The sequence below is a fragment of the Trachymyrmex septentrionalis genome, unplaced genomic scaffold (assembly GCF_001594115.1).
Source record: "Trachymyrmex septentrionalis isolate Tsep2-gDNA-1 unplaced genomic scaffold, Tsep1.0 scaffold16, whole genome shotgun sequence".
Taxonomy (NCBI): domain Eukaryota; kingdom Metazoa; phylum Arthropoda; class Insecta; order Hymenoptera; family Formicidae; genus Trachymyrmex; species Trachymyrmex septentrionalis.
Window position 1 is genome coordinate 2,297,548 of NW_017304758.1, and position 9,200 is coordinate 2,306,747.

The window sequence follows — 9,200 nt, forward strand, 5'->3', positions numbered from 1 at the left end:
ATATAAATCTACGAAATATTCGTAAAATTTTACTTGATCATTACGAAAGAGAAAGGAATCGTTAAATTACATATAAAATTTTATTAAGCCTCTCATGCCCTTTTGCGTACCTACATAAAAGCACGGTAATGGGGGGTGGCTGGAACAACGGACGATATTGGAATTTCACGCACGCCTGCACGGCAGCAGAGGTAATTGCGTTAAACGACGCGGACGCGTATGCGACTTCTGGTGCCTATTTCTGTGTCAACCCGTACGTCCGCGCGCTGTGTAATAAATAATGGGATTCTCATCGCGCCTCTCGCCTGGTAACAACGACAAAGGAAAACTGCGTGGCCGATCCTTTCTATTATGCGTCATCGTTGTCAACCATACGTCGCCATCGATGCGTCGTCGTTATCATCGTCGTCATCTCGATCGTCGACAGAAAACCGAACGCCCGCCGACTAACAACGCACTCGCGTGACTCACGCGCGCCATATTAATGCGACGAATTCTGGAGTTCCGTTCTGGGAACTTTGCTTTCCAGGGGATTCGACTTTCGATTCCCTTCGCGCCTCCCCGCGTCCCTTATTACAAATCGGTTCCTTTACATTCACGCGTCGATCGCGTTAGCGACTGTGCCCTCCCAAGTTGTATTTCCAAAAAGCGACAAGCGTGCAGTACGTGAATGCTAATGGGTCCTAACTTTCGTCTTCCGTTAACTAACGAGGAACAATATCGGAGTGTGTTACGAAAATGCGTAAATTCGCTGGAATTTCTCTCGACTATCACTACGCTCTACAGTACACTAAAAGAGAATTGTTCATTTAACTATATATAAATTAATTTAGTTGCTTTTATTACTTTTGTTGGAAAATGTACGTATTTAAGTCAAATACAATATAATAAGTTTGACTTAATACATTCTTTGTCAAAAAAAAATTAAAGACGAATTAAATTAATTCTGTCAACTGAACGATTTTCTTTCAGTGTGAGCATAATCTTTTAACTTATAATTATTTAATAATCGCACACTGAAAAAGATGTTCTGATTAAACTAATAAAAAAAAGGTCAAAAATGATATTTTGATGAGACCAAATAGAGTTTCTGATTATCATAATGTTTGATCTCATCAAAATACCATTCTTTTTGGATTCTTTTGGTTTAACCAGAACACTCTTTCGCATATATTTCGTAAATCATAAAAAACTTACAAACAACGATCTCATCGAAACCGATCAATATATACATACCTCGAATTCTGTAAGTGTTGTTTTTTTTATAGATACAAGATTTATTCGATGTATCTTCGCATTTTAATACTGACGTTCGTATTACCGTTGATCTTGATATCTTAGAATGCATTCGTGAACCTCCCGTCGGAATGTTTCCGCACAGCTCCGAAAACGATATTTTATTTTCAAGAAGACACGAATTATGTAGGTGTTAATACACAATCTTAAGATACTCATGTTCAAAGACGTTTCGCGTGGGACAGCTTCTCATTCAAGCGTGATGCGCTTCCTATATAGCTTGATCGAACCCGAGGGCCCGGACGCATCGCAGTAATTTAATTGACGCTCGCTGAAATTGCTGCAGAAAAAGTTCATCTCTTTCTTTAATGCTCCCTTTCCTTTCCCAGCCAGATAACCAGCTAGCGTACGTCCCCGCGCTTCCCACACTTTATGCGAACGCATACTGATTCGCTCGTAATTAATAACGCATCATCTGCAGGAAGAATCTTGCGGCACTTTGTACACATTTCGTATCAATCTTTTATTCCTCGGGCAATTGTTAAAAATAAAAATAACGGAAAGCATTTTGAGAAAGGATTTAGCGTTACGACCTACTAAATCTCTGCGGCTAAATTTCGTAAATTGTTCAGCAAGGAAACTCGGCGCCACGAACAGTCTGTACGGTTGTCGAAGGAACTGATCCCGTAACTTCCACAAAAGCGTAACAGAGGGAAAGTTTGCCGGTCGTTACATTTCAAAGGACTGGCACGAGTGAGTCGCGCAATCGGATTAGTATCGCCACACGACCAACTATCATCCTGTCTCGTCCTACTTCTCGGACTGCTTCGTCTGTAACAGTTTTATTTTTCGTCAGATAAAATCGGTATCTATTTACGGTCGAAGAATCGAGTGCCGTTTAAAATGATTATTAAGGGCTACCCTATTGTCAGCTTTCTAGTAATACCCTATTGTAGTAGTGGCATGGCGCCACCGTTGTCTTTCTACGAACAGATCCTGGATATATTTAATATTTCTACAAGCCACTTTCCATTAATTTTACGCATTTTTGCCGCGTTATTTAGCTGATTAATCAGCCGGAAAGTTCTTTCTTTTCGAAGGCATTGGTTTACTAATTTACTTTCGGTAACGACGAAATCTCAGCTCGTCATGAGGAAACGGCTGACGTCTTCCTCTGTGTCTTCCGTGACCGAAATCCAATTTGCATGCAACGCAGGTAGAATGGACAAGATAATTGGTACATAGTGAGGAATTACAGATCCACGCCGAGACAATGGATATATACATGTCGACATTGATATTCATATAGTGCGCGCAAAAATCCCAATCAAATTAGTAAATATCCAATTATATGCTGTCGAAAGTCTAAGGATGTGTGAACTTAAAATTTATTATTTATTCTTAAAATGATAGAGATTTATAGACAGTCTTGAATTACACTTTTTATTTATATTAAAAAAAATATTTTAACTATAAATAATTGCGATCTTTCTAAATATTTTTCTACGAAAGTGGAAGATGGTAATTAATATATATAAAATTTAAATAATAAAAATACATACGTGCGCGAATCTTCTTTAAAACATGACGAAGTTTTATTTCCCAGGAACAGAAATAAACTTAGACATTTGAATGGTGTACAGAAGAAATTCTCCAGAGACTCGCGTCGTGACAGTAACTTTCTAAAGATTGATTGAGTCGAAGCGGATCATTTGGAGCGTTCCTAAGTAGAAGCGTCCCCCGCGATTATGGGAAGGGAAAGAAGAAGAGACAGAAGGAAGAGGAAAAGAAAGAAGAAGAAGAAAAGGAAGAAAGCTGGTGGAGGAGGAGGAGGAGAAGAAGCCGAAAAGAAGAGGAAGAGCGCTCACATAAATACGTACGCAACGCAAACAAAAACCCACAAAGGACGGCGCTCGTGGCAGATACGATCTTGCGGCATGCAGATACGAGCATACTAATCTCTCCGAGAGGTCTCTTCGAAAAGGAAACGGCGTTCTTTTGTTGTATCCATCTATGAAATATATTGGTGTTTACCCACACATCCGGGACGCGGAGGAATGATTCAATACGATTACGAGAATTTACGAGGATTTCTCATATAGTATTGGAGGATCGTCTAGAGATTGCAAACAGTGCTATGAGACAAAAAAAGATTTAAAAAATTATATGCAAGAATGGGTAAAATAAAATTTATCATTCCTGATTGAATCACGTTGATCAGAGCAATACAGGAAAGATCGCCATAAATAACACTTTGTAAAATCATGTCATTTCGTTCAATCATGATTCTTTGGGCGCTTCATTATTGTGCAATTGAGATGTATCTTATTGCAAATTTCAATGTCCGCAGTCTGATACAGAACGTATAAGCGAGCCCCTTCTCCATCAGATTCACCCAACGGCAGGCGGCAGTTTCAATTTCGAGACGCCAATCCAATCATGTAAATCAAGGATGGCATTATTAGCAGCGGCAATCGAACTCGGCTAGGCCAATAGTAGTAGCGATAGAGAGCGTAGATGGAGGCTACTGAGTCTGAGTCGAAGGTGGAAGGGCTCTCTCCGGCAGGCTCTCCGGTTCCCGAACGAAGGGAGCAGCGACGTCTAACTAATCCTGGGTTTACCTAATCGCCTACTCCCTTCGTCCCAAACGCGGTTCGGCAATTCCGCTCGTTCGCAAAGCGGCTTACCCTTTCACCCCCCCCCTCCCCTCCCTCCCCTCCCCTTCCATCGCTCTCTTGCCAGAGCAACCGAGAGCTTCTGTATCCATTGGCGGGCCTCGCAGGTCGCTCGCGATTGATCCAGAATTGATTTTCTCGATTCGCCGATCGCTATACAAGAGCTCTCAAGTGGCGGAGTAATCAGAGAATCGGGAGAAATCTATTTTTCAAGAAAATATTTTACAACTAAATTTCATAGCTGCATACATGTAGTTTGCAATATACAGGAATTTTTTTATAACGGTAATTAACTAAAAGCTAAGATTCGGAAAGCCACTTTTCGTAAATGACTTTTTTTCCAACTTTAGCTTTTAATTCGTTATTGTTACCGTCAGAAAAAAATTGCAACGTCATTATCACATCGTTATTATAAAATTAACGGTATTAATCACGTATCATCTCTGATAATTTGTAATTGTTAAATCCGAAAAGATAGCTGTCAGATATTTATGCACGCTTTCATGCATTTTTGGACATATTTCCAATTTAGCCTTTTAACAGGACGAATCTTGTAACCCTTTATAATAATTTTTTTCAAAAGCCCGTTGTACCTCTTGCTGAAGAAACTGAAGGTAGGCGTGGGGGTAAGCGCCTATGCGAAATATAATCGACACACGACCGATAATTCCTGACAGCGGATGGGAAGGGATGCGGGATGGGATACGATCGAACGAAAGCGTAAGCCGCGTAATCCCTCGTGAAATACCGTGTTGGATCGAGACGACCGAGAACTTTGCCGTACGCCCGAGGACATCGGAGGGACATCGATTATTCGCGGGAAACCGCTCCCGTTAATCGTTTAAACTCCGCTGCAGGTGGATGTATGCATGCAGCGCCCGTGCCCGCGGCGGACACCCCTGAATCTCGTGATTCACGAAACCACGAGGGGATCCCGGAGGTTCGCCGAATATCGATATTCAGCGCCGTAAGAGTTCGACATTGTCCATGCGAAAGCGTCGATGAACGGGTACATGCGTATTTTATCGACGACGAGCCTGATGTTGCGCGTTGATGCTTAGGAAATCATTCCCGTTGCGAGCGGAAATTCCGGATAATATTGCAAGCGTCGGTATTGTTTACTAAAGCAACGTTTTAGTATAAATAATGTGCTATTTGAAAAAGATTGTTTTCTATCCGAAACACCGTAATACGTGTCCCGAAGAGTTTTTTTGTGCTAAACGCAATGCCGTCGTCAAAATTTGCGTGGCACACCGAGATTTTTAATAAATCGTGATGGTTTTCGATCTGTTTCATCCCAATTTATTAAAAATGACGCACTGTGCAAATTCTAACTACAGCATCGTGTTTAGCACGAAAAAAATTTCAAAATATCCACGATACTTCGGAAAGAATTTGAGTGTTGAAAATAGTGTAATCGATTGATTGCGAATTTAATCTCTACATATGTAGAGATACTTTTTCTAGTTGCGGATATACTTTGTAATGCGATAATGCTTCTATATCAGTATTGATTTCTCTTTGGAAATTGGGATATCGCGGAGCTGTGGAAACGGGTCATCTTTTGTTCAGAACATTGTGTTTCCTCAGCTTCCAACAGAATAAATTCACGACGTCCGGTCTCTCACGGTCACATGTGTAAGACGCGGTTGTGACACGAACGTCCATTCGTTAGGCGAATGGCTAGCGAAATTGTTGACTACCGATGCTCATCGGACCGAATCAACGTTCACGAGGTAATGGACGTGGCTGATGGCAATGTCTTGTCGCGTCGCGGCTCGTCGACGCCACCTGCGACAGCGGGAAAACTCCACAGAGGCATACTTTGCGCAGATTTACGTAGCAATTCTGCTCATCGACGTCTTTAAATACCCGTCGTTTAATTTTCTAAAGCGGAATACGTAAACAAGGTATATACCGTCCGCTTTCCTTCGGCTGAAGTTGCTCGTTCTCCTCTTTTTTTTCTTTTCTAACAACTCTAACATGAACGATTGATCGTCGCTGTTAAAAATTTCATTAAGTAGATACACTACACTGCGGCCTTGTTAAAAATGAATCCACAATTAGGCGAATAATACAGTCATTTTCGTGTTTATTGCGCTTTAATTGCGCTTGCATATCACTGTAGATATGTAATGTAACGCGTTTGCAGAAAAATTAATATTCAAAGGGGATATCGCAAGGTGGTAATCTGCAAGAGAATTAAAGGCTCGGTAGCCGGGATAGAGATCTTCGTGCAGTCACAGCTCGTTTGAGCGAGTACCTCAAGTGATTTCAGTTACACCTCGTTTGCGCGATCCACCGGCGGCTCTTATTATTTCCTTTCGAACGAGGAAGCACTTTTTTTCAATTGTACGATCGTAGTTGATGGATCGCAATTGCGGGCCTGATGGCGACGGATAACATTGTATGATCGTCAATCCGTGGTACTGTACAAGTATACAGGATAATAAGTTAGCTAGTTGCACGAACAGTCTACATAATTATGAATGTTTCACAACTGAACATGCGATATTTAGGATATAACATCCCCTCGATCAAACACGATTCAATGTAATACAACTGCGATATAATGCAATTCGAATCATTAATTGAATCGTATCAAAATGAAAATGACTAATGCTAATTCTTAAACGCCTTTTCGATATAATAGAACTTTTCTAATACTTTTTCATTAACAAAGATACATGCATTTTCTTGGTACTTTGGTTATGTTTCTTAATATGATGTTTCGATAGAAAAAAAATGTTTACAATATGTTCATTTTAATAAAAGCTGTAAGCAATTTAATTGAGTTGCCATGCATTATGCTGTCCTTGTAGTGAAGCATTTAACCTTTAAAGAGTAGGAGCATATTTTTTTAATCTGACAGCTTTTCCTTGAGTAAAATTTGTTATAATCCAATTGTTTGATTCCATGCATCAAAATATGATACTTTCAGCGTCATTATAGTATTTACCATCTCGTAAAGGTTAATGGCTAATTTAGAAATATTGCTAATTTAGCATGTCCTTCTTCTTTATTCGCACCGTGACTTTTTCGCGAAAATAACACGCGAGCTTCAGAAATATACGCGTAAATTTACTTTCTAATAGATCTTCCACTCGGACGCCTTTGGCTCCTGGGATCGTGTTTACCCGGCGTGGAGGTGGAATTACGAGCGAAAAGAACGGGGAATAGCGAATAAATCACGAACCACGGCTCTTCCACGTTATGCTAATGACACCTCCTGCATCCTGTGTATCCTTCGCGCAAGACGCGAAAGTTCAGACCGGCACGCCACGCGGCGTCGTTCTTCTTTTTACGGGATTCTGAGTAACACACCTCCTTGACGCAATTGCAGGAAATAAAACATTCTCCCTCGACATTTCTCTACATTCAACGCGGCGCAAATCTTTATCGCAGCGTCGGCAGAATCGGAAGTAACTGGATAACAAATGATTATTTGGCATCTTCGATATTGATTCGGACGAAAAATATTTTCACGCGCGTAATGAATTAATAACACGTTAAGATATATTTCGAAATGCGAAAAGAACATTTCTTTCAGTTTAGTTACTTGCTCAGTGTCATCGACTCATCGCGTATCGACTTATCATCTCCTTGCTATCTGCCCAACGTGATTCGTCAAAGTCTTTATGCATGATTGTCATCACGAGAGTATTCATCGCGTAGGTTTCCGCTCGTCACACCGCGCGAAGCGTCGCGCGATCACGAATTCATGACTAATGCTGGTAATCGGGCGGCCCGGCCGATGTGCACGTCGGGCACGAGTAAAAGCAACAGGACTGATCAACAGGCGAAGACACGCGCCATCGAGCACGCGCCGATAGATCTGACATCTCGACGCCCGACGCCATACACGTGACCGGAGGCTCGTTACCCGGCCATCCTCCTCGCTCCTTTCACCTCCGGTTATCCTACCTCCTCCATCATCACCCTGTGGTCTCTTCCCGTCGGAAGACACGCGCCCGACGTCTCCCCCGATTTCCCAGAATCGACCTTTGGGAGATCGAATCGCGCCACGCCGTTGAATCCGGACGACCCACCGCGAACGTTCATGAGAGTTTCGTGAATCGGTCGGTGCGGACTCGCTTCCTCTCTCTCTCTTTCTCTCTCTCTCTCTCTCTCTCCCTTTTTCCTCCTGCGAATTTACTATGCCAAGATGGATGGTGGAGTTAAGGAGCGCGGCCCCAAGATGGTGAAGTCCGTTAGTACTCGTAACCCTCATGTCCACGCGATTATCTGCGGTAGAACGATCGATGGTCGATGAGTCGAGGTGTCTAGCTCTCTGAGCGGACCTAATTGCTATCTCTTCGGTATTCGCATTTCGCTTGAAGTATTAAGAATTGAGCGAACTAGTGACTACAGCAATTATATATCCATTTGATAAATTTCACATTCAATCGCAACACAATTTCATATTCATTATCAACGTAATAACGATTCACCCAATTAAGCTTAGATTCAAAGACCGTAACCTTATTAACACTCGCTACGACACACCAGTGAGGAACGAGTGTTCAGATTCCGGGAGAATGTTGCACGTTTCGAGAGCCTATCTTAATAACAAAATCGCACCGTCACTCCCAGCGGGTGACTTGGTGAGGCTCGGTTTAGTGAGAAGGAAAAAATTTGGGCCAAGGAAGCGCTTAAAGAGGACTCGCATACCAGTCTGGGATAAGAGAGGGTCCCACGGGAAAAGAAAGGCCGGAGAAGAGGAGACGAGAGAGAGAGAGAGAGAGAAAGGAAGACCGCGACGCCGCCGCGCCACGACGGCCACTAAATATTGTGTTCGCGCAGAGAATACAGCTCTTGGGACACGTGTAAGCGGGGGACCGCGGGATTCCGTATGAGCAGATCGGCCCGCCGATTATACGCTAATTCAACGCAAATTCCTTCCCGGAGATATCTGTATCGCTCGCATACATCAGCGGGGACCGCGGTAGCTCCTGCCGTTGCTGCTGCTGCTGCTGTTGCTGCCGCCGCCGCCGCCGTTGCTCCTGCTCTCGCCGCCGTTGATTTTGTTGCTGCCGTGCTGCCGCTGTTGCTGTTGTTTCTCCTGTTCCTCCTCGGCCCCCTGAATCGCTTGCAGTCCTCCACGCTGGCTTAATCAGCATCCACGAGAAGACAACTATATAGCCGCAGCTTATACGTAGTTTCACGCACATGTGGCGTGCACACGTTGTTACGGAGACATTGAGTCCCACGAGGAGAACCAATGAAAGTTGGAAAGAAACTTTGTTGGCTACGAAGAGAACGTCCTGGATCAGAGTGATTCTGGGAGCT

The 9,200-nt window shown here is 42.9% G+C and overlaps 1 protein-coding gene across 4 annotated transcripts in view; it reads left to right on the plus strand.

Moving 5' to 3' along the window:
- Positions 1 to 9,200, plus strand: part of LOC108746144 (ankyrin repeat domain-containing protein SOWAHB) — a 116,411-nt gene that overhangs the window by 88,198 nt on the left and 19,013 nt on the right. The gene's annotated exons all lie outside the window — the stretch shown is intronic.